Source organism: Pinus tabuliformis, chromosome 4_2 (genome assembly GCF_031772625.1).
Source record: "Pinus tabuliformis cultivar Carrire ecotype Pingquan chromosome 4_2, CPIR1, whole genome shotgun sequence".
Lineage (NCBI taxonomy): Eukaryota > Viridiplantae > Streptophyta > Pinopsida > Pinales > Pinaceae > Pinus > Pinus tabuliformis.
This window is the reverse complement of record NC_142304.1, coordinates 819171268-819196022: the sequence shown is the minus strand read 5'-3', so window position 1 is coordinate 819196022 and position 24755 is coordinate 819171268.

Genomic DNA, 24755 nt, shown 5'->3' with positions numbered 1-24755 from the left:
AGGATCCTCCACATGCACAGGAATCAGGGGGAGAGGAGACAACTTCTGTCTTTTAGAAAACATTTGGCATTTCTGGCACATCCTGACTCTGGAATGAACATCACCAAACAATGTAGGCTAGTAGAATCCAACCTTGAGGATTTTGTGTGTTGTGGTCTTCTAGCTGTAATTCCCTCCACAAACTCCTTCATGAAACTCCCCAATCACTTTATGGGTCTCTCCTTCCACCAAACATTACAACAATACCCCCACAGGGTCCTTCCAATAGAGTAGGCCATTGGATATGATATGTTTCTATGCTTGCAATCTCAAGCTTCGATATTTGGATGTATCCAGCCCCAATGGGCACCTTAAGAATAAGAGGTAATGAACGATGTTCTTATACCAAGGTGATCCCTCGTATTTGGCATAGATTTTCTGCTCAGATGTTTTAATACTACTTTGATGATCCTCTGGTCTACCTTCCTTTGTGATCAGGTTTATCCCTAGTGCTTGGCAATCGAATTTGGATAAAACCTTGGTCAGCCCTTGGCCTTTAATGAGCCTGGTAGGCTTTATTTCCAATTCATATTCTTGTATTTGCGCTATCCACCTGCCCCTCTTTCCTTCACTGTCTCCTTACACCAGGATGTCCTTGATTGTTGTCGTTGGGACAAACGCTGTGATTTTTTTACTGCAGCACATACGTTCGAAATGCCTTTAGTTCCTTTACCAGTTCATATGATTGTTTCTCCAATATATTATATTTTAGCTCAGTGTCCCTTAGGACTTGGCTGAGGAAGGTGACAGGCTGCTCATAACCCACTTTATTTTTTTGTAGTAGCACTTCGACGATGGTATGTGGGAAGGCAAAAGAAAATATATAGAAAGGCATTGAATAATTAGTGCTAGCTAACAATGGGGCTTCAACCAAATATTATTTGATTCTACTAAAAGAATAATGGGGGAAAGGGCTCCACTTGACTTCATTTCCCTTCTTGAGCATGTCTATAATACCCTTGACTATCTCTGCATAGTTGGGTATAAATCACCTTAAGAAATTTATTCTCCCCAAGAAGGCTTGGACTTCTTTCTTATTCTTGGGTAGAGGAATGTGGCTAATATATTAAACTCACTTAGGATTGAAATTCACGCCCTCTAATGCTACTATATGTCCTAGCATCTTTCCTTTACTTAGGGGGAGCAAAGATTTCTTAGGATTCAGGGAGAGGCCATATCTCCTGCACTTCTCAAAGGTGAGTTTTAAGTGGAGGATGTGTTCCTCTTCAGTCTTGGAAAAGACTGTGATGTCATCCAAGTAGACCACCATGAATTTTTCTTGCTCCCCCATGAAAGCTATGTCCATGGCTCTCTGAAATGTGGCCCCTACATTTATCAACCCAAAAGGCATGCGAGCATACATGAATGTTCCCCACAGGGTGGTGAAAGCAGTCTTTTCCTGATCCTCGAGATGAACTGCCACTTGATTGTATCTAGAGAACCCGTCCATCATGGACATTCTGGCTGAACCAACCACCTTCTGCAATATATTATCCATCTTGGGCAGTGGGTAGTTGTCTTTCAAAGATGCCCTATTTAGATTCCAGAAGTCTACACATAGCCTTATCTCTCCATTATTTTTCCGGACCGGGACCAAATTCGCTACCCAATCAGAGTATCTTAAAGGTACTATGATCTTTGCCTAGAGAAACTTCCTTACCTTCCTTTCAATTGAGGGGAGTAGGAGTGGATTTATCTATCTGAGTTTCTGGTTGTAGGGTTTCATTTATCTTTTCAAGGGAATCTTATGTTGTATGATGTTAGTATCAATGTTTTTAAATCATCATAAGACCAAGAAAAAGAATCTTTGTAGGTTTTGAAAAGATCTCAATACCTTTGTTTGTAATGCAAGGGGATTCCTTTTGACATCTTGATCATCTGGGGCTCCTCCTTTGATCCAATGTTGCAATCTTTTACTTGATTGTCCATATCAGGATCCAATTGTTTTGCGGCTATGTCATCTTTATTAAAAAGCCTTTCTAGTGGGACTAGTCTACAATGGATAGTATTCCCTTTCAATTGCAAAATTTTGTGCCCATCCACTACATCTTTCCATGAAGTGGCTTCTTGATTTGATTCTTCTTCTTCTTCTTCTTAATCAACATCAGAGGTAGAAAACTCTCCAATGACTTCAGTGAATCGTTTCACTTGCGCGTCATCTTCAAAAACTTACTAGTGCTTGATGTTATCAGGTATGTAGGGTCTACACTTGAATTCCACCTCATATCTGAGGAGAGGATTTTGAGGGGGCTTGAAATTTCTTGTAGCTATAACAAGGGAGTCTGCCATTCTATTTCATTCTTTGGGAAGAAAATGTATATTAAATGCTAGGAAGAAGTTTTCAATTAAATCCCACACTTCATTGTGGTAGGTCCTCTGCCTAGGGTGTTTGGCCTGGAATTGATTCCTGATTTGTCTAATGACAAGCTTAGAGTCTCCATAAACTGTTAGGCATTCAATATTCATATATTTTTTGCTGTTTGTAACCCAAGGAGAAATGCTTCATACTCTGCCACGTTGTTATTTGATTTGAACTCCAACTTGAATGAGAGGGGTATCGGGTGACCCTATGGAGATACAATAAATATCCCTGCCCCATTTCCCTCTTTTGAATTGGCTTCATAAAAATATAATTTCCATACTTTTCTTTCACTTGCATGTTGATATTCTAACTGCCATGTTAGGTGAATTGATGTTTCTTCTAAGATAGACTCATCTTCTTCTAGGAGTAGACAAGAGAGGTCACTTTCTTTTCCATACACTGGGGAGTTTTTTGAGCCTTTAGCTGAGGTCACAGTTTTTACAAACCTGGATTCTCTATATAACCTCCTTTGTTCTCCTCCAAAGGTGGGAATTGTGGCATAAGTTAGATCCAACTTGATAGATCCCCCCATCTTGGAACCCCAAGATCTAGATAGCAACATGCCAAAACGAGGGGGTATATCTTCCACTACTATGTCCATTACCATGCTCTTCAATGGGATCTGATCTAGATTCACCACCAGATCCTTTGTCATTCCCAAACATTTGACCCTCTTGGATTCAAAGGAGTATAGGTACTTATAGGGCCCAGTGTTATGCAAGCCAGGTTGTTCCATTACTTCCAATGGCATGAGGTTGTGGGAGGCTCCGGAGTCCAACATGAAATTGAAGGTCATGGATTCCCAGAGTCACATAGGAAGGTGCAGTAGAAGGATCAAGTTCTTCCACGTGGCCCAAAGACCACCATTAGCCTCTCTTCCTGAAGATTTAGAGAATCATTGATAGGTGATGAGATTGATGGATGCATGAATTGAGATACCTAAGATTTATAGATGGGCTACTTCAAAATCTTAGTCAGTGGAACAAAAATATTTACCTTTTCAAGCTCCTTTTGAAGGTTGAATGAATATTGGGTCTTTTCTATACCTCTTGGCTCTGCTTCTCCTTCACTACCACTGGTATTTTTCTACAGAATAGGTGCCTCCTTTGTTGTGTGCCCCTCTAAGCTATTTCTTTCCTTATTCAAGGGGACTTTTACCCTAGCAGGGTCAGGATTCAACTTACCTTTCCCTTTATCTGGTACTGAGGGAATGGTTTGGGGGGTAGTTTCCTCTTGTTGCTCTAGTTCTCTTGACCTCTTCTTTGAAGATCTTAGATTATATTTACGTTGTGGTTGTGCCAGCATGAACTCTACAAACTGTTTGCAATAATAATCTATATCTTCCTCATCTACTGCTTCTCCATTATGACTGACCTCTTGGTGAACCATATTCTCTTGTTATTCTTCAGAGAAAGAAGAATATAAGTTTCCTTGCATCTCCTGTGTATCTGACCATTGTTCATCGAGATCATATTCTAAATATAGAGGATGAGGGATCTGATCTGGCTATTCCTTTCTTTCCCTTGGCAGTAACTGTAATGGATGCCTTCTATACTATGGGTTATATCCCCAATGTTTTCCTTGAGAATTCTGTATGGAGAGACTCTAGTTCTTAATTTTGAGCTTTCCAACCTTATGTGACAAACTCCTTATGAGTTTATCCAACTCCTCCAAATTCAAGTCTGGTGATTCTCTTGTTTGACCAAAGGAGGAAGCTTCTTCTTTACCTCTTCTATTCCCAATGGTTTCCTACTTTCCTCTTGAATTTCTTGTTGAGGACAAATTTTCTTCTACTTCAAGAGCATCAGCTTGGAGTTGAACTAAAGTAGGAGACTTCCTTTCTCTTAATGTAAAACCAAAGTTGGATTCAAAGGCTCCCAAGCAAGCTACACAAGTAGTAGATGGAGCAGGCTTTATTTCAACAGGCAAGTTGTTATACTGCTTATTGAACCTCATATTAAATTATGAGATATCCTCCTTTGGCTTCTTCCTGATCTCATTGAACTTGGTGAGGAGGTACTCATGGTTTCTCTTCTCACCCCATTTTTGTGTGAAGGAGGTCTCAAGTTCCTTCCAAGTGGTGATGGAGGAATTTGGTAGGGTTTTAAACCATTTTCTGGCTTCTCCATCAAGGAAATGTTAAAAAAGTCTGAGGACCACATCCAACTATTCTACATTTAGGTTCTCAGGAAAAGCACAGGAGGCCTGAATGTGTTTTTGAGAAGAATTTTCATATTCACCATTAAACTTAGGCAACAACTTTAAGTAGTCCTGGGGCATAACACTTAGGGGCTAAGGTAAATCGAGAGGTGCATACTTATTTAGCAAAAATCCTGGAAGAGGCATCTAAACTAGTGGAGGGGGATTAAGATTTAGTTGAGGAACTTGGGTCGAAACCACATGGTTTTGAGTGGTTGGAATGGAAGTAGGGTATGTTAGGATCTTAGGAGCCAATCTTGAATAATGAAAAATAGTGGGCTGAGAACTAGAGGAGGAAGTTGAAAAGGCTGGTGAGATGGTAGCACAAGTAGGGGGGAGTTTTCTCTTCCCAAACTTTCCTGAAAATTAATTTTTCAGGGTTAGATACAAATGGGGCCTTTTAAGAGCCAAGGTGATGAATGATAATGAGGGGGGTGTAGAGTCGCTAAGGTGACGTGAATGAAATTAGAACAAACTTTTCTCACCTACATGAAGGGTGTTCAATTTGGCATATCCCAGGGGAAATATCCTTCAATACGTTCCCCAAAAACTGTGCTAGAATATGTTGTTGCTCCCAGAGATAACCTTGGATTTCTTACAAGACTAGTTCCCAGGTACAACTAAATCAGTGTGTCTCAAATGATTCTCAAGCAGGAGGAGACATCACCCATGTTCTATACACATATATAAGAGGCATGAGTTGGTTCTTTCATCCAAAGATATAGGTCAGGTATTTCAGTATTTCTACACATACACAGTTCCTAGAAATATAACAGAAAATAGTGGAGGCTGAGCACTTCAAAGGCTTACAGTTTAATCAGCTTTATGGAATAAATGAGAGAAGACAAAGAGAAGGGATAACTCAAAATGTAGAGCTCAAAGCACCAAGAATTATATATTAAAAACATAGAGCCTGAAACCATGAGATTTGCTACAATTATCTGAGTTACAGGTAGATATAATGGACTGAAAAGAAACTAGATGTTGTGATTCATGTAGTGTGTTATCACTAAAAAAATTTCAAAAACAATTTGGACAACTTCTATGGTTTCAAAGTTGTAAGTCAATCTTGGTCAAGTCATTTCTATTGTTTTATTTAAGGAGTCTAAAACATAAGATAGAGTCTTGTTCCCTTTGTTAAATATGGTCAACAATCTTGTTTTACCCACCATTGGTCCCACATTTATTCAAAGTGTCATGTGTTAAGGCTGTTTCAAAAATTACATGCACTATGAAATCAACTAGGAGTTTTCGTAGCGCAAACTCACAAAAATACACTATGTGTGCTACGAAAACACCTAGATAGTTTCATAACTAGGAGATTTCATAACGCAAAACACAGAATTTACACTGGTTGCACTATGAAATCAGGGATTTGTGCCAGATTTGGTCTAACTGTCTTTTCCATCAAAATTCGTTAATTTTTCATCACCATGTGTCAGTCCTTGAACCATGCCTATCACATGCAGCTATTCATTCTCATTATTAGAGTCGTTAGGAGTCTTGGTATGCTTAGGTTGCAAGTTTCAAAAAGAGCCAAGTATTCACAACTATGATTTAGGTTTGGGTTCATGCATGAGGAGCACATTGACAGATGTTCAATTTGAATTCTTTGAAGATCAAGCGAGGCAGCTCTCAGTTTCAAATTCAAGTAAGGCAGTGTTCAAACCAATACAGTGCAGGTTTATCTTCAAGTTTCCTTGCAGGGATTTCATAGACACGTCTGAAGAAAGGAAAAATCATAGATCAAGCCAGTGTCTTAGACCTGAGCCTGAAGGCTTAGATGTTCTCACGAGGAATAGAGAGGTTGAAGAAGCATTCAAACAGTCACAGAAGAAGAAGGTTCAGATCAAGGAAGTGGTACAAGAGCAGTCTATTGATAAAACAGTCAAAAGAAGAGTAACTAGAAGTCAATTAGCCAAGGAAAAGGGGAAGACAATGATTGTTGATGAAAGCCTAGCTTCAAAGGGAAGTTTGAACGATCTCCTCCACACCATCTACATAGAAGAGACTCCTCTGGTCCAAGCAGCGCTACTTGAAGCCAACAAGAACAAAACCAAAGGAGGTAAATCTTCCAAAAAGCTTCAATTTGATGACCAGTTCTCAAAGTTTGTTTTCAAAGCCAAGAAGCCCTGTGACTAGGCATTTAAGAATATTACAAGAGGCAGAGCTAGAGGTAAAAGAGATAGATTGAGGACCTGCAAATTCATTTGAGCAAACTAGGAGGACAATCTCAACATAAAAGAACCAGGTTGTAAGTGATTAGAGCCTTAACATAATTTTGGTTAGAAAATTACCTTTTCGAAGCTGTTTATGGATGAATTATGTCAAAGATATGTGACGTATTGGCATAAGATGAAGCTATGAAGAAATCACAAGAAGAATATTTTTTTGAAAAAACTGTGTGTTTTTTTTTTTTTTTTTCACACAGCAATTTCGTAGCACGCCACGAAACTGCTATAGCTGCATATTATGACTTGATGGACAAATTTTGAGAGACAAAAAGTAAATATTTGTGAAGAAGGATTTATGAAAGCAAGTATTTACAAGGTTTAAACATCCAGCAAGGGAAAAACAAGTAGCAGAAGGTCGAAGACAAGAATAAAAATGAAACTCTAAAAAGGAGGAACTTTGTCTCCTAGTTTCTACTAGTCAACTTCTAGAAGAGTTTCTGAGCAGTGGAAAACTCCTCTATGAAAAGTGAAAGAGGTTTTCATTCCTAAGATACTGAAGTAAAAAAACCTCTTCTACTTTCTTCAAATCCATTATGATCTGGGAGAAATGAAAGACCAAACTTGCACTACGAAACTGCTGTAGGTGCAGTTTTTTACAAGCATATTTCTCTGTTTTACACCTGTTTTTAAAAGACACACTCTGGGCGGTAGGAAAGGTGTTTCAGAAAACCAAGATAGATTTTGTTCAGAATGGATTGGTTCACAAAAGCCTCCTTCCGTTTTTCCAAATAATTTTTTTATGAGAAGTTATGAGCTCTGTCCCAAGACCTATTTTTCAGCCAGAATAGAGCAAGGGACAGTCTCCTAGTTTCTAGGAACAACAAAAGGATGAGTCATCAAGGGCAAGCTGGAAGGTTATGAGCACCATCAAATTCGACTTCATGGAGTTATAAGTGTCAAATAATGCTTTAAATGTTTAGATAAGGTTGTTATAATCATAATAAGGAGTTACACTCCTAGTTGTATTAGGTCTCTAGGACTCCTAGTTAGCTGTCTTTTGTATTAAATAGTTAGTTTAAGTGTCAATACGTGTCAAATAAAGAGGAATTCGAATTCCCCTCATGCTGGAGGAAGGAATCTACATGAAATCTATATATGGGAGAAGAACTAATGTATTAAGGGTTGGAAATTTATTGAAAAAAGCTCTGCTATTGTGCTATGTATATGACTCTGTTTTAGTAATACAAGACTTGGATTTACTTCTCAGGAATCAGGAGTTTACTATTCAAAATGTTGTGTATTATCTTCTCTTCAGCAATTTCAGTGGTATAGATGTGTGATTACTTAGAAATCACTGATTGTGCTCTAATTTCCTTCACATATTTATAAACTGTGTTGTCCTGTATGTTTCTGGTGTATTTTGAATGGTTAAATTTTGTATGCCCTGACTTCTATGTAAGGTTGATAACATTGTTATACTGAAATGATGTTGACTCCATAAGCTCAATGGATAGTTTCTAATTGTGTTTCCACCACTCACATTTTACCTTTTTTTCACAAGAGTTAGCCATCTTTATCATAATCAAAGATCATTAATCCTTTGAGAGAGTCCTCTTAGGTTGGGGAGGCTAAGCCTCAGCCTAAAGTAGGTTTGAAATAGTTACTTAAAGTCTGCCTGATCACAGCAGCCTATCAGGGCCTGATTTTGAGATAACATAGTGGAGTTTAATGATATAATTTCAACCCATAAAACAGGCATGTGCATTAATAGCTCAATGCAAATGAATCTGTAGGCAAGTATGAAATGTTCTAGCATCTATTATTACATGAATTCAGAGAAGCAAATAGAAAAAATGGATTAAAACATGAAATAAAACACTGTAATACTTCAAAGGGGGAATCACCACTACTCCTATGATATTTTGCAAGATCTATGTAACTAAGTGATACAGTCTCACAAAAATATCAACCTTTCTTTGCAGATTTCAGAACCTTTATTCAGTGTTTCTACCCCCTATTTATAAAAATAGGGGGTGAGTTATCAATCATGATGTAATTCAAAACATCCTTGGGCCGAGTTTAAGCTATCAAATCAGCATGATGTCTCAGTCAGGGAAGGCTCCGTGTCCAAAAAACATCACAAAAAAAGTAATTTCCTCATAAAGGAAAGCACATCACAGGATCATAAAATAGATGAAACATTAATGCAATATCTCTGCGCCCATCCCTCTAATTACTTCAACTTCAAGTTTCATCTTGTTCATGCTATGGTCTCCTGTGCTTCTTAGCTAAATATTTTCATTTATGCCTTTAAAGTCCTACTGAATACAATCGGTGCTCAAATATGCCTGGTTTTGAATGCTCGATCTTCTGTATGTAGCGTTATAGTTGATTTCAGCACATACTCTAGATGCATACTGCTGAATGGTTTTCTCATGAATGCACCCGCACCTGGTTTGAATGCACCATCCCTCCATTAAACACCCCAACTGCTGACCCATACGACCTTTAAAGCTCTGCGCAGTCCTTTTCGGTGCTCTGATACACTTAGAGAAGCATTCATGATGTAGCAAATAGTCGGTCAAGTGTGGGCCTTTAACATTGAAATGATACGACACAAGTGAGCTCTGATTCCCCTTGGGGCCCCTTTATTATAAACCATTTTGTAATTTCCCTCATAAGATTGGGGGCTAGAACGAAGGGTTAGCCCTTCGGGTGCTAAGCCTTTCAAATAGCTGTGCAGGGGCCTTTTTCCTTTTAGAACTTGAATCATCATTGATGGCCCCTTACAACGCATCGGACGATATCCCAGACACGAAAATTTTATGAAATATGGCCTGTGAAACATCGCATCTAGGGTCCTATTCTTTATCGCAATCGGAATCCCGCATCCCAACACTTGATAGCATTTTACCTTTAGCCTTTCCACTTAACAACTACGATCACCGATCTGCAGGGTGATGTCATCACGACCACATGTCACTGTGTGAGTGGTGACACTTGTCAACCGGAAATGACCCCATGGGACCCTAGAAAATGCCAAAACTGAGTGACATGTGTCATCTACCACATCAGCATCCATACTACCACATATTCTTTGTACCACCATGTCAACATCTGTACTTCCATGTCATTGATTACGTCAGCTTCCATGTCAGCTCTGAGGACCAATCATATGCCACCACATGCCCCCCTAGAGGAGAGATGAAAAGTATTTTCTGACCCTATTTTTGCATGCATTTCCTTTGTTAATGAATTTTGGCCCTCCCCAGAACTTTTACACTATATTGCAGAATCAGCCCCCGCACGGTCTTGGAATGGAAACCTTGCTGATCCACCAATATTGCAGGATTGAGGGATGCGGGATTTACCATACCATCATACCACCATGTGGAGGAGAGATAATGGGGTAGCCCGAGCTTGATTTTTCCATGCTTTTCTTTGTTAGAATTTTTTTGGCCCTCCTTGACGATTTCACACTATATCGAAAGATTGGACCCCCGCAAGGTTTTGGAGTTTGTTATGAAGCTGCAGGATTGTGGGGTTGTGGGGTGCGGGATACGGGGTGCGGGACTGCAGGTAGTGTAGCATGTCACCCCCTGAGAGGAGAGAGGGGGTCTCCCTGCCCTTGGTTTTTCAATGATTTTTAGTGTAAATCAGCCTCTTCCCTTCCTCGACGCTTTAACACTATCGACATGATTCCCCCATGTAATTCCTTAAGGATGGCCCATAAGGAATTGTGGGGGTCATGTGGGATGCGGGACTGCGGGATGTTCAATATGCTCAACTTGTTATGCCCAGGGTCCTCTAATAAGCTCTTTTCCTTCACTTCAAGGCAACAAGACTCCTGATCTTCCATAGGCCATATCTTCTGATCCAGAGGTCCATTTTGGGACTTCTATGTATTGTTGGAAAGCTCATTTCAGGCACTATGCAATGGAGAGGGTCTAATAACTCGCTGATATATTTTATGGATTAAGAAATGGCTTCAACTCCACTACTCTTATGCATCCTTGACAATTGATCATTTGCAAAGCAGTGAGTGAGCGGTGAGTGACAACACCCTGTTTGATCCTAGTGCTCTGTCTTGTTTTGAAATATAGGGAAGTCTACCTCTTCCTTTTTCCTGTTGACATTATGGGTGTGCTTAGGGCAGTCAAGGTAACAGCTACCTCCCTCTCTATGGGTTTAGGAGACACTCTTGGATATTCCTACCCTTCCTTGGTATGTTTTTCAGGGCTTGCCTCATCCTTCTATTATTCCTCCCCACTATTCTCTTTTCCTTCTTCTTCTTCCTCTATTTTATTTGTCACTACCTCCTCTTCTTCCTCTAGTTCTTCCTCTTCTTCTTTAAGTTATTCCTCTTCTTCTTCTTCAGGTTCTTCCTCTTTTTCTTCAGTTTCCTCTTCTTCTTTGGGTTTCTCTTCTTCTTCAAGTTCCTCTTCTTCTTCCTCCTCACCACTAGAGGTTGGGTCCCTCTCATATTCAATTGATTCAATTACAAATTCCGTGTCCATGTCCCTAAATTTGGACCATAGAATAGGGACTCTTAACTGGTTCAAGGCATCTTATAGTATGAGCTTGATGAGTCCATGATGTGCTAGATCCTAATGTTTTCCTTATTGTACCTTTAGGCTCATGTCTATTATTGATTACAACAAGAAGTAAGGTACACTAAGTCTTCTATTAAGGGGCGACTCCTTTCCAAATATCAGCTCGTGGAGGAGTCTAAATTGGTAACCATAGATTATATTGAGCCTTCCTTCACAAGAAACATATTTGAGAATGTGATAGCTTACTTCATCCCAAGGATAGGGAAGGCTCTCCCTTCTAATCCCATTTTTGTTCTCAATTGGTTCTTCATATCTCAAGAAAAAATTCTTCTTTACAAAAGTGATGCTAGATTTATCTTCCTTTCTCCATTGCATGCCTAGAGGAAGTGTAGTGATTCTGATAATGATTTCAGGGGTAATTGTTATTGACAATCCTCTTACCACAGAAGTAGCACTGATTCTAGCCTGAGGGGTGAGTGACATGGAAAATTCTCAAGCTATATCATCATCATATCCTCTAAGCAGCTCGAAGAATCCCAACCATTGATGTCTTCTAAACATCTCTACCACAGGGTGATCGAGGTGTATTCTGGATGTCCCTATGGGCTCCCTTATGTTGAAACCGCCTGTCAGTTTCTCCTCTTTGGAAAGCTGGATGTAGGGAGTTTGGTGGAATAGCTCTAGATATTTCCAAGTTGACTGAGGGTTTATAGTTTAGGAGGGTGACTTCAATTCTCTCTTTATCACAATTCCTCCACACAATTTTGTCTACTCCCAGGCCCAATGTAATTACTAGAGAAAAATGAAAATTTTGTTTTTTTTTTTCTCTTTCCTAGCTATCAAGTCAAAATATAGAGGATATGGGCCACCTACCTTTCACTGTGATGCCCTAGGTGAGAAGAAATTCTGAATAGCTAGGCCCTAGGCACCCACTTGCAGATTTGTTTGAAAATTCCCACTATTTCCTATAGTTCTCTGTGTTTCCTGTAGGTTGGCGGAAACTGGTTTTCTTCTTCGATGGCTCTTCCAGGTGGTCTCGATTCTCTTGATCTCGAAATGAATGATGTGTGAATGAAAGCTAGGAATTTTTTCTATTTATGGTTGATTCCTTGGAGCACTGTGCTGACTGGTAGTGTACGTGATTTCCCCTTTTGGATCATTGGCCCATCGTTAGTTATCAAGTAGCCTTACCTCGTAATAATAACCCACTCATATACAACTTAACTTGACCACCTTTTCAACTCATTTGATTTGATGTGACCTTGCCACGTGGCCTATTGACTAGGAGTTTACTTTTTTCTTTCAAGATGAGGTTGTCCAAGTTAATTGGCCACCTTCAGCTTATGAAATCAAAATTTTCATATTCCTACACTTTTATCATATTCGTACTTAGGAAAGAGTGTGGATGAGGTGACATGCCTATGAATTCCTTTGCTTGGTCAATGCATGCTGGAGGTTGGCTCTGTTCTTCTTCTTCTTCTTCAGGTACATGTTTTCCCTTGGCTCTTGTTTTATTGATTTCACCCAGCTATTATATTTTTCTTCTTTGTTGTGGTGTACAGGTGCTTGGCCTCTTCTATTGCTGCTGAGCTCTAGATAGGTGCCATAGTGACTGTAGGGGTTTTGAAACTCTTTTCCTGCATGGATTCTGAAGGAGGAGGCATGGAGAACTGTTGTTGTCATAACACAAGCTGCTACAGGGTTTCCTGTAGTACTACAGGAAATCCTGTAGCTGCCTCTTTCATAATTCTTTTGTTTTTTTTTTTTTCACTTGGAGGAGGAATAGGTGGTGAGGTAGGAGTGGAAGGGGTGGAAATGGGGGAGATGGAGTGGTAGGTGAGTGAGGCCAATGATGGTATGACCCTTGGAATTTTATATATATATATATATATATATATATATATATATATATATATATATATATATATATATATATATATATATATATATATATATATATATATATATATGTAGAGAGAGAGAGAGAGAGAGAGAGAGAGAGAGAGAGAGAGAGAGAGAGAGAGAGAGAGAGAGAGAGATATTTTATTTTTTTCCTTTTTGAGTGGTTTTTGATGGACACAGAGGGTGGCATGGTCATGAGTTGGTGTTGGGTGAGATGTGGTGAGGTGTATGGTCCCCTCTTTCAACCTAGAACATGCCTACATCATCATTTCTCAACCGAAATTCCATTCCTATAGAGTTTCAGGACATCTTGTAGTACTACAGGAAACTCCTGTAGTAACTACAGGAAATCCTGTAGAAGTCAAAAAATTGCCTACAAATTGGTTTTTGATGCTTGGAAATGAGGATGGATGATGATGACATGGTAGGCATATGAGACATGAAGTGAATGAAGGAATAATGGGGTGTTCCTTGGCTTACTTCCATCTGAACTTGGTGTCCTGTTTTGCCTTGAAAACCTACAAAAATCACAAAATTTTATTAGTGGGTAGGTTTGAGGTCCCTGCCATAGATTTTTTTTTTGAAAGACACAAAGGTTGCCTCAAAGGAGGTTTTTAACTTGTTTTACTTCCCTAGATGCCTCAAGGGAGGTTTTCACCCAGGGATATTTTATTTTCCTTTTTTCACTCTTGGGTTGCCTCAAGGAGGTTTTCAACCCAAAAGTTGGCCTCAGGCACCTCATGGAGGTTTTCACCTAGGTCCCTTATTGTTTTTTTTCTCTTTTTTCATTTTTTTCTTCAAAAATAAAACAGTCTTCAAGAATTCGGTGAGTTGGAAGCTGAGACACTTCCAATCACATTCACTTCCTTACTGATAGTACTAATAAACTCTTCCTTTAACATAGGTATTTTGTAGGCTTTCAATCTATATCCATTGACAAGCAATGGGATACCTTCTTCATCAATTGTTCTGATCTAAACAACCCCATTGTCATGGAACTTTTCTAACACATATAGGTCTAGCCATTTGGTCATCGATTTTCCTTTGAAGTCATTGAACCTGGAGTCATATCGCAGAGCCCAATCACCCTCTTGAAAAACTTTGTCTTTGATGATTTTGTCATGCCAAACCTTTCTTTGTACTTGAGTCACCTCTCTGTGTAGGAACATCATCAAACATAGGACCTCTAGGAAAGTTTCCAAGTACACCTTTAGTAATTCACATGTTTAGCATGATTGCTTGAGTGCTATTTGTTGATTATCTTATTCTAGTTTTTTGAGGTTGTCAACCCTTACATTAGGGAACCTTTCCCACCAACACATTCTACCTAGATATCATGTTAACCTTTGTAGGGTCCCAATAAGAACTAGTTTCTTCCTTGACCAAGATTGGCCCAAGAATTTTTAAACATTCTTCTCTCCTCGGAACATATCCCGGAGACCATCTAGTCACAACATATACATCCATGACTCCCATATGCATAGTAACCACCTCATTTGATGAACAACATTAGGACAATAAACTACCACCGGAATATGAAAATATGATAGTGAGTGATACCCTATTCCTTCCATACTCTATCACTCATACTCCTTTCCTGTGTCCCCCACCTAATTTCATCTCACACCAAGTGAAAGTGATGCTTACCTTTCCTAATATGGCTCTGGAGTTGTCTCTCTCATATTTGGCACCACTTTCCATGTGGGATATGTCAGGAGTTTTACCCAAAGGTTTTAACACCTCTAGGCATAATATACCTTATAAAGACACCATATGACACCACAAGAAAGGAAAAGAAGAAATCCAAATAGAAGGACCTCACTAGCACATATTATCCTAGGGTATCTCCCTCTTTTGCATTATGTGACATCTTGGGATGACCTACCAATCAATGTCCCTCTTGGGAAGAGCTTAAGGTCATTATACATGCCCCTTAGGCACCCATTCCCTCTTCTCCACCCTTGGAGAAAATTCCACCACATCTAGTAACAAGGGATTACATACCAATCATCCTTGCACCATTTTCACACAACATGGACACAACACCCACCATTTTCCTAGTCTCCCATGATATTGGGATGCACTGGTTGTAGTTTTTCAGGCGATCATAGTTTCACCTCCTCTTCCTCCCACCTTGGATGTGGAAGATGAACCTAAAACCATTTACTACATTGCCTATGATAATAATTGACATGCATCACACTCATGTGCTCTTTACATTGGCATTATTCATCCTTTATCAGCTTGCCCACTCCTTCGGGAATTTCAAAAAATTATCACGATCCATGCTCCACAATCACTATTTGTGAGGATTCTCATCCCTTACCAATACTAAGCTATGATGATTCCTCTAGGACAATTCTCATGGTATTGGCACATTCTTTGGAATACTCCCCAGTAGCCCCCATACGACCATATGGGAGATTCTTTCGCCCCCTAGTGATGAAAACACATAGAATCATATCCATTTAATTTATTCTTCCATAGGAACAATTATTAAAGCCATTTTCTCATTATTCCATGGTGTCAGGATTGCTTCGTCGAATGAGGAGATAGAACTAGCCAGGATTGCATGGACCTAACTTGTTTATGCTTTGTCCACATCTCTTGGTCCTACTCTGATAAGAATGTTATCGTGACCCTACTTTTCAACTAGCACTTTCATGCGTCAACCAATGCCTCATGACCATCACATGCGGGCACCACCACGGCTGTGCAAGAAACAACTATGGCACCTACTACAACTGTTATTCCCATAGGTGTGCTGCCTTGCACACCTATTTCTTGCACAACCATGGCCCTCACCATGACTATTTTAAACCCAACCATAAAGGAACCCATACACTTGCATGCTATACAACTACAATACCCTCACAACTATTGATGCACATGACCTTCTCGATGACTCTTTTTGAGTCACCCACATGGTTGTGGGACCCAAACTCATAAACTGGTTGTATGAATTGGCACCATATGGCCTACCCTATATGCCCTAACAAATTGAAATAGAGGCATCATGACGACTTACCAGATTCTCTCTATGCATCAATATTGTACTTTGTCAGACCACAACTGATTGTATAAGCTCCAGACACAAGTACAATTGCTACCTCACCTAATATATTCCTTCATATCCATATTCTAGACATCAATATTGGAGCCCATGAGCTTCATTTTTCAAATTGTGTGTGGTCTTGGGATTATATCATTTCATTCTTAATCATGGTGTCTCCTCTTTAGTTTGCCAAAATTTTCCATCACGGGTCCTTTCTACACTTAGGATACTTGTCAAGTGCACCTTGTTGTTTTGTTGTTGGTTATTTTATTTCAATTATTCCAATTCTATATTTTGTGGATACTTTCACTTGGGGTTTTGGTTTCAATCTTGAAGGTAACCTTGTTATTCAACACAAAATCGAGACCCCATGATAACTGATGAAGTTCTAAAGTATCATTCTCCACTAGAATGATAGGTTTCACATGGAACATTGCATATCCTAATATCATTTCTCCCGAATTATCCATAAGGCCCATCTTATAAACCATGTTTACCTCCATCTTCTTCTAGCACTCATAAACTTTTATGTTGGTCGATAGTTTCTCCACCTACATGGATCACCATATCAAGTAAGACCATTTGCACTCTTTGCATCCATGGCCATCTCTTATTAGCTCAGGAATCATTCACTTGTAGGACTTCAAGGATGACCACATTTCTCTCTTCATCTCACTACTTACCACCTTTCTCAAGAACTCATTACATCCAAATCATCATTAATGGCAATCACATTCTCTGCTTGGCCTCTCACACCCCACATTGCAGTAGACCATCTTCTTGATTTCCCCATTTCATTTACCCTATACTGAGACTAGCCAAATGGTCCCCTACCATTTTCAGTTATTTTCCTACACCACTATGCATGCCATCACACATTTTGGTGTACCTGTACTCGTGTTTGTACATCCAAAACCACTTTTAAATTCCTTTGGAAAGTGTACAAATTTTATTTTTTTAGATAATGATCCTCACCCATTTATTGTTGTCTACTACTTGACGAGATTTACTAGTCGCCCTTGGCTAGATTTCACCTCACATTCTAGTTGCTCAATTTCATCTCATGTTGTATCACTTTGGTAATTCCCATCAAATAATTATATTGCAACCATTTATCATTGACATCCAGAACAATAATTTATTCTCCCCTGGCCGCCCTCCTAACTCGAGGGGCCTATCCCCCATAGTTTTTTTTGACCACCACCACTAGCATTTTCACTCCAACCTGGGGAAATTCCTAGTTATCCTTATGAACTATTAACCTCAACCATTATGCCTCTGACCTACCTCACATATTTCAATACTTGTATCAACTTCACATGGATTTCTTGGGGACCCTCTTTGTTCCAGACAATCATCACTTCTTTTCTATTGACATTGACACTGTTTTTCTAGAATTGAAGCAATACCTTGGTTTTTTCCCCCATTATGATTCAACCTCAGGTGAAATAATGTGAAACATCACCACCCATTCATTTCATTGGTCCTTATGATGTTCAACAGCAACAAAATTTTTCATATCAACAATGTATTGTACTTTGTGATAGTTGTAGTTCTTTCATCTCGTTGAAGAACCATGCATTCAGATTGCATCCCCTTTAGTAGTGCCTTTTGAGTAATGCATGTGGGTACCCATTATAGTGTATTTTTAGAGATTCCCCTTAGGGGCGAAAGAAATTATCTTCTTTAGCATTGGCTCTCCCGTATTCATTCATATGTACTGTTGGTTTAGTGGGGCCGACCCAGGTTCAAAGGTGATTTAGCCAAGAAAATCCTGGTACTACTGGCCCTTTTAGAAACAGTCCGCGGAGTGTGGATTGAGGTCTCACCCGAAGTAGTATAGGAGGGTGCTAGAACCAGGTTTCTACACCCTTAGGATGTCTGATGGGCTTCTGGAGGTCCGCGGTCTGACTTGCCACTGCACACACTTGCGATCCCTTCGTGACATGTGGTGCAGCTTCCGCACAGCCCTACTCAGGGCGCGACTCATATAATACCCGAGTTCCTTTCTTATTAACCGATTACTTAACTTGTGTGTGTGAGATTTATGGTTATTACAACATAATCATCAATCATATCAGTGTGCACAATAGATAAATGAATGTAAACATAAAGAAGATAATGCACAACAATTACATAGAATTATGATAAACTTCTCTTTATTAGCTTTATGTCCCACTTACAGACTCAACTCCGCCCTGCGCACTCAGCTGCAGAGGTCTGTGCACTTAGCTGCGGACTCTTCTAGGCCTCTGTGCACTCAGTTGCAGAGCCTCTTCCTACTACTACAACTCAAGAAACTTAGACTTATACTCTTAGCTCGAACCATTTCATTGCTACTCTTTCTACTCTTGACTCTCTTTTACAACTTAGAGCCTCACTCTATTTATACAATCCCATGGTCCGCAGACCATGGGTAGGCTGACTTTACACTAATTTACAATACAATGCTTAGGCCGGACAACCCTATGACTCAATTGTACACTTCGCGCTCTGCGCCCACAATTTGTGAAGTTCTACACCATCTTTCACCAAAACTTGGGCTTTGAGCCTCAAAACCTGCTGTGGGGGTATTCCATGCCCAAAAGGCCCCCAACACAATCATCGTGACTCATCCCGAGTCACTCGGTTGGTGCGGCGATCTTGGCACAGAGCCCTTACAACCGTTCCTTCGCTTCCCTCAGGTCTGCGACACACTGATCTGCAGTCTGATGGATCTGCTCTACTCTCTCGGCTGAGGTCTCGCTGTCAGGGGAAACTCCTTGTCTTAAGGCATGCATTGCCTTCATTTGTGTGTACTTTCCTTTGATTTCCAGAGTGATGAGGAAGGCCTCATCAATCCAAGGTTGGACGCGCGCTTTAATGACTGCCTCTTTCTATCGCGCGGAATCCACCTGTTCCTTCAATGCGTTTGCCTACTGTAGCTTTGAAAGCCACTGGGTCAGGACAACTGTCTGTGCCATTCAACGCATACTGTCAAACTGTACTTGAAGCTCCCATGCCTCCATTTCCAGGCGCTGTATGTTGGGGTCCTCCTGTAATGAAGTGAGGACCGTGAAGGATTCTTCCAACATAGTAGTGCAGTTCTGTACTACCAGTACTATTTCCTCTAGCCCTTTCTAAATAGAGCCGGCGTGCTACTCCCTAACTTCCAGGGGCATAAAGGACTGTGCCTTTAATTGCAGTTTTGGAATCTGAAGATTGAGGTCTAGTTGTACCCTCGTTACTTCCTCCTTTGCCTCGTGGAATCCACTGGCTAATTTATGTTTTCGCACTTTAGCTAGTAGTTCTGTCACGATTTCGAGCTCTGGAAAACAGTGACATGCTTCCTCTACCATTTTCTCTAGCTGCTGCTTCTACGCAAGCACTTCATCATGCTGTAGACTAAGCTGCTCAATGTTGATTCTCTGTTCGCTGAGCATTTGCACTACACGTCCTTCCCTAGCGCGGAGTTTTGCTGTTGCTCCGTCCTGTAACTGATATAATTTATCCCACGGAAGGGTAGCCAAGTTTAGGCCAAGTCCCTTGATCCTGCCCACCGTGGCTCGGTCCTCCTCACTTTTCACTGTTAGTGCTCCTTTTGGCAGCACTATGGTGTTGGCCATTCTTGCATACAGTAGCTGCTCTGCTGCTGATGTACCTATGGCACCGTAGGTGGTGATTATTCCTTCTTGGGGGGCCCACGCCTGAAGTTCCTACAGTTGTGCCCTTAGGGCCCCCAACACAATCTATTGCTCCGTCATAGCATCCCGGAGCGCTTCACCGGTGACCTCGTGAGCAGTGTCATTGATGTCATAGAGGTCACTCTCTATCAATGTAATGGGCTAGATGTCCAATTTGGAAGCTTTGGCTTTATTTCATGGACCAGATCGCTCCGTGACATGCGACCGTTTCAGTTGAGTGGATGTTGTGCTCGGGTTCATGCCTTCTGCTGTATCTGGTCCCTGTCCTATAGACACATCCTGGCCTCCTTCCTCCTCTGTCGTGGTGGCCCTTGTTGTTTGTGTTACTGCTACTTTTTCGGCGACCTTTGCTTGTTCTGCGGCTGCCTTTGCTACTTCGCGAGCGACCCTTACCTCCGCGGCCACTTGTTTTTTGCACCTCTGCGGGGCCAACTTTGTGAAACGCAACTTGGTTGCAACCTTCTACTTCTGTGCTACTGTTTTATCCTTTTCTGCCAGATCCAGGGTGCCACTCGGGAGGCCATGAGTCGAGCATGGAGAAGATGGCATCATCAATTGCGATGAAAGGAAGCTTGGTCTAGTTCTGCGCCGGACCCTTACGCGTCTTGATATATACATTGTGCATATCTGCCTTGAAGTCTACAAAGCTTCGCAAAATGTTGTACACTGTGGAGGATAGGCATGGCCTTCTGTTAATCCACATCTGGACGCTCACCTCCATGAGCACCCAAAAGATCTTAGTCTTGCGGATCCATGTGGCGTCCTTCGTAGCCCAGAGCGATGCATATTTTGCAGCCTCTGGCAAGTCCTGTTCAAGAGGAGGGAACTGACTGTCCTCAGGCAGTTCCCCTGTCACCAGTAAGATGGACAAGAGAAACCACGTGTAGTGGAAGGTCTTGCCCTGCTCCTGAACTTCCTTGCAGTTGGTTAGGAATTCTTCACAGAGGAATGCAACCTAGTTGAATTGGACCCCCTATGCGTATTGTTCTGCTAGTGCAACGACCAGTGCTGGTACCTCGTCTCCGCGACATTTTCTCATCACCTTCCCAGCCAGCAGTTGGGTGGCTATGTGCACTCCATTGTCTTGAATGCTACTGATTACGTAGCCTCTCTTCTTTTCCAATTAATACTTCTTCTTCATGGCCTCTACGAGCGCCAAATATCTGCTTTTTCCAGCTATCTCCACGAGGTCCCTTCCCTTACAGGGAAGCCAAGAAATCCTATGAATAAGCTCTGCCGTGATGGGAATAGGCTCCTCCAGCCATAAGTACCCATCATGCACCAGGAAAAGCAGCTTCTTGATGACAACGGAACCATTTGTTGGCTTAGTGGGGCTTGACCCAGATTCAGAGGTGATTTAGCCAAGCAAATCCTGGTACTACTGGCCCTTTCGGAAATAGTCTGTAGAGCACATACTGGGGTCTCACCCGAAGTAGTATGGGAGGGTGCTAGAACCAGGTTTCTGCACCCTTGGGATGTCTGATGGGCTTCTGAAGGTACGCAGTCTGACCTGTCGCTGCGCACACTTTCAATCCCTTCGCGACCTGTGGTGTAGCTTCCACGCAGCCCTACTCGGGGCGCGACGTATATAATACCCAAGTTCCTTACTTATTAACCAATTAGTTAACTCATGTGTGTGAGATTTATGGTTATTACAACATAATCATCAATCATATCAGTGAACGCAATACATAAACGAATGTAAACATAAAGAAGATAATGCACAACAATTACATAGAATTATGATAAACTTCTCTTTATTAGCCTTATGTCCCACTTACAGACTCGACTTCGCCTTGCGCACTCAGCAGCAAGGGTCTACGCACTTAGCTACAGACTCTTCTAGGCCTTGGCGCACTCAGCTGCAGAGTCTCTTCCTACTACTACAACCCAAGACACTTAGACTTCTACTCTAATCTCGAACCATTCCATCGCTACTCTTTCTACTCTTGACTCTCTTTTACAACTTAGAGCCCCACTCTATTTATACAATCCCATGGTCCGGAGACCATGGGTAGGCTGATTTTACACTAATTTGCAATAAAATGCTTAGGCCGGAACACCCTATGACTCAATTGTACACTTCACGCTCTGCGCCCACAATTTGTGGAGTTCTACACCATCTTTGACCAAAACTTGGGCTTTGAGCCCCAAAACCTGTTGCGGGGGGATTCCATGCCCAACATGTACTTGTAATATAACGATCAAAGTCATGATCACGAGCATGGGACATGCCTGCCTCATATAAACATTTTTTGTATAAACATTATATTAACATGGTGTTATTTTATTTATGAGTAAGGATTTCCTCAATTCTATCCTCACAAGGCACTCTACCTAAAGAAGTTAGCAGGATTCATTGTTAGGAATAGAAAAATGTGATATATTTTTGCTATACATTTTCTATTAACCTCATACATAATGTGGAAACTCTCATTATGGAAAAATCATACACACACTTGTATAGCTCATATTATGATCAACATAAAAAATAACATGAATATGTTGTTTTAATTTTTAATGGAAGCATCATGGAACTCAAAAATCAAAGATTCTCTAAAGGTCCATTAAAAAAATCAATCCACGGGAGCATATAAAGAAATTTTTTCATGGTCCACATGACTATTTCTTCGATAGTCGTACAGATCCACCAAAGAGACAAATCTACATTCCATGTATCATATCTCATTAATGGACCAAGATTCTCTGACAAGTCAAGATTGGTTGCTCATTTTCATGCCTCTCAAGCCTTAATTGGGAAATAACATGTCTTCTACAAATCTCCCATCTCATTAGTGAGCCAAGGAGGAGCCATGAGATGATTTTGAATCTATAAATACAAGGACAATGAGATCCAAAAAGAAGAAGAAGTGAGAGAAAAGTTATACTTCTAAAAATTGTTTGAGCAATCAACATCACCTTTCCAAGGGAATTCACCATTTGAGTGTTTTATATAGCTTCTTTGAGAGAGAGGTGCTTTGCAAATAGGATTGGAGAAGTGAAACTCCTTGCTGAGAGTTAGAGAGCACCATTTCTCACCACAACTCTTTTCAAGTGTCTTCAAACTCATCTATTGTATCTCTACCAATAGCTAATAAAGAGGATATTTTTCTATTCCCTTGTGTTTAGTTTGTTTTCTTATTTTATTCATTGTACTAGTGTATAAATTATTCTTTGTTTTCCCATTGATTACATTGGATTTTTGTTTTATGTATAACCTATAATAGTTTTTATTGTGGGAGTCCTTGTGGGTGACAACCAAACTACAAATAAAGAAGGAATTTGTGACACCATTGCTATAAATTCCGTACTATAGAGTCTGTTGATGAAATTTTATGTTGTGGGTTAATTCAATAACAAACTGTGTGTGGAATGTCTATTAGTATTTTAATGCATTTATAGTTTTGTGGTTTATTCATGTGAGTGCTTTTGTTGTGATATTTTAATTTTTTTGTTCCATGTTATGCATCAATTTGTCTTATATATTTCATTTAGTGACAGTAGTATTGAACCAATGCTACAAAAAGTGGTATAAAAGTGAGTTGACCCTACTATTAAGACTCTTAAGTGGAATATAATTTCCATAAAGTGGAATGGTAGGTAGAATTTTCTAAATGAGGAACATAGGATCTTAAGGATAACGTGGAAGTGGAGATTTGAAAACCATATATTTGTTATAGTGATCCTTAGAGTTTTTATATTGATCTGAGGATGCTAATTTCCTTTAATTACCTTGAGTAGGATACCAATATTTTGTCTCTTTTTTTATTTATATAATACTATTCTCATATGTATCATCTATATCACATGTTGCATTAATTGGTTTCACGTGTTTCATTAAGATGTATCGCATGTTTCACATGTTTCCATATTCAAGGAAAAGCTAAGAGAAATATGATTGTCAAAACATGATCTAGAAGCACAAGTGTACATATTTACAACTAGAGAAAATTATTAGTAAGTTCAAGTTAGTCATTCCCAATGCCCATTTGGATCATATTGTTATAGCAGTTGTTCATGAAGCTGTAAAGATTATTAATGTACATAAATTATGCTTCAAAAAGAATGCATATGCCACTACAATAAATCTCACAACAACACACAAGGATCCAATACATGTTCATACTCATGCAGCACTATTAACTACACCATGACATCAACAAAACTAATACTATTGATCTCTTGTGTGGGTTCCTCTCCAGTCAATTACACCTAGTCTAGAAAAAACCTATAACAATTCCTCTTGTATAGAACATGATCACATCCATGCATTAATATATATAAACATGATATTTCTTACAAATTTATTAGTATTAGAAACCTTTAAAAATACTAAGAGGGTGGGTGAATAAGTATTATGCCTTATGAGATATTTTTACCAGTTTATTTCATTTTCTTACAAATACTGATTCATTCATTAATTAGAAACATAAGACATACATAGATCTATGCATAACCATAGCTCATAAACAACAAATCTAAGGACATAACATGAGAACATCAAAACAAATTACCATATGAGAAACCATCAATAACATGCACATCATAATCACACATAAGGGACACAGGATGTAAGGTGGAAACCACAAGGGAGAAAACCACCACCAGATTGTTCTTCTTTGGTCTTCTTCTAATATAAAAATTATTCATTAGATATGATCACTAGACACCACTACTATGTAAGCCAAAACTTGCATATCATGTGAGCCACCACTTGCTCTAGGACACAACCTGTATGAAATTTGTAGGCCACCACCTGTAGGAAGCCACCACTGCCTTGAATTTTCA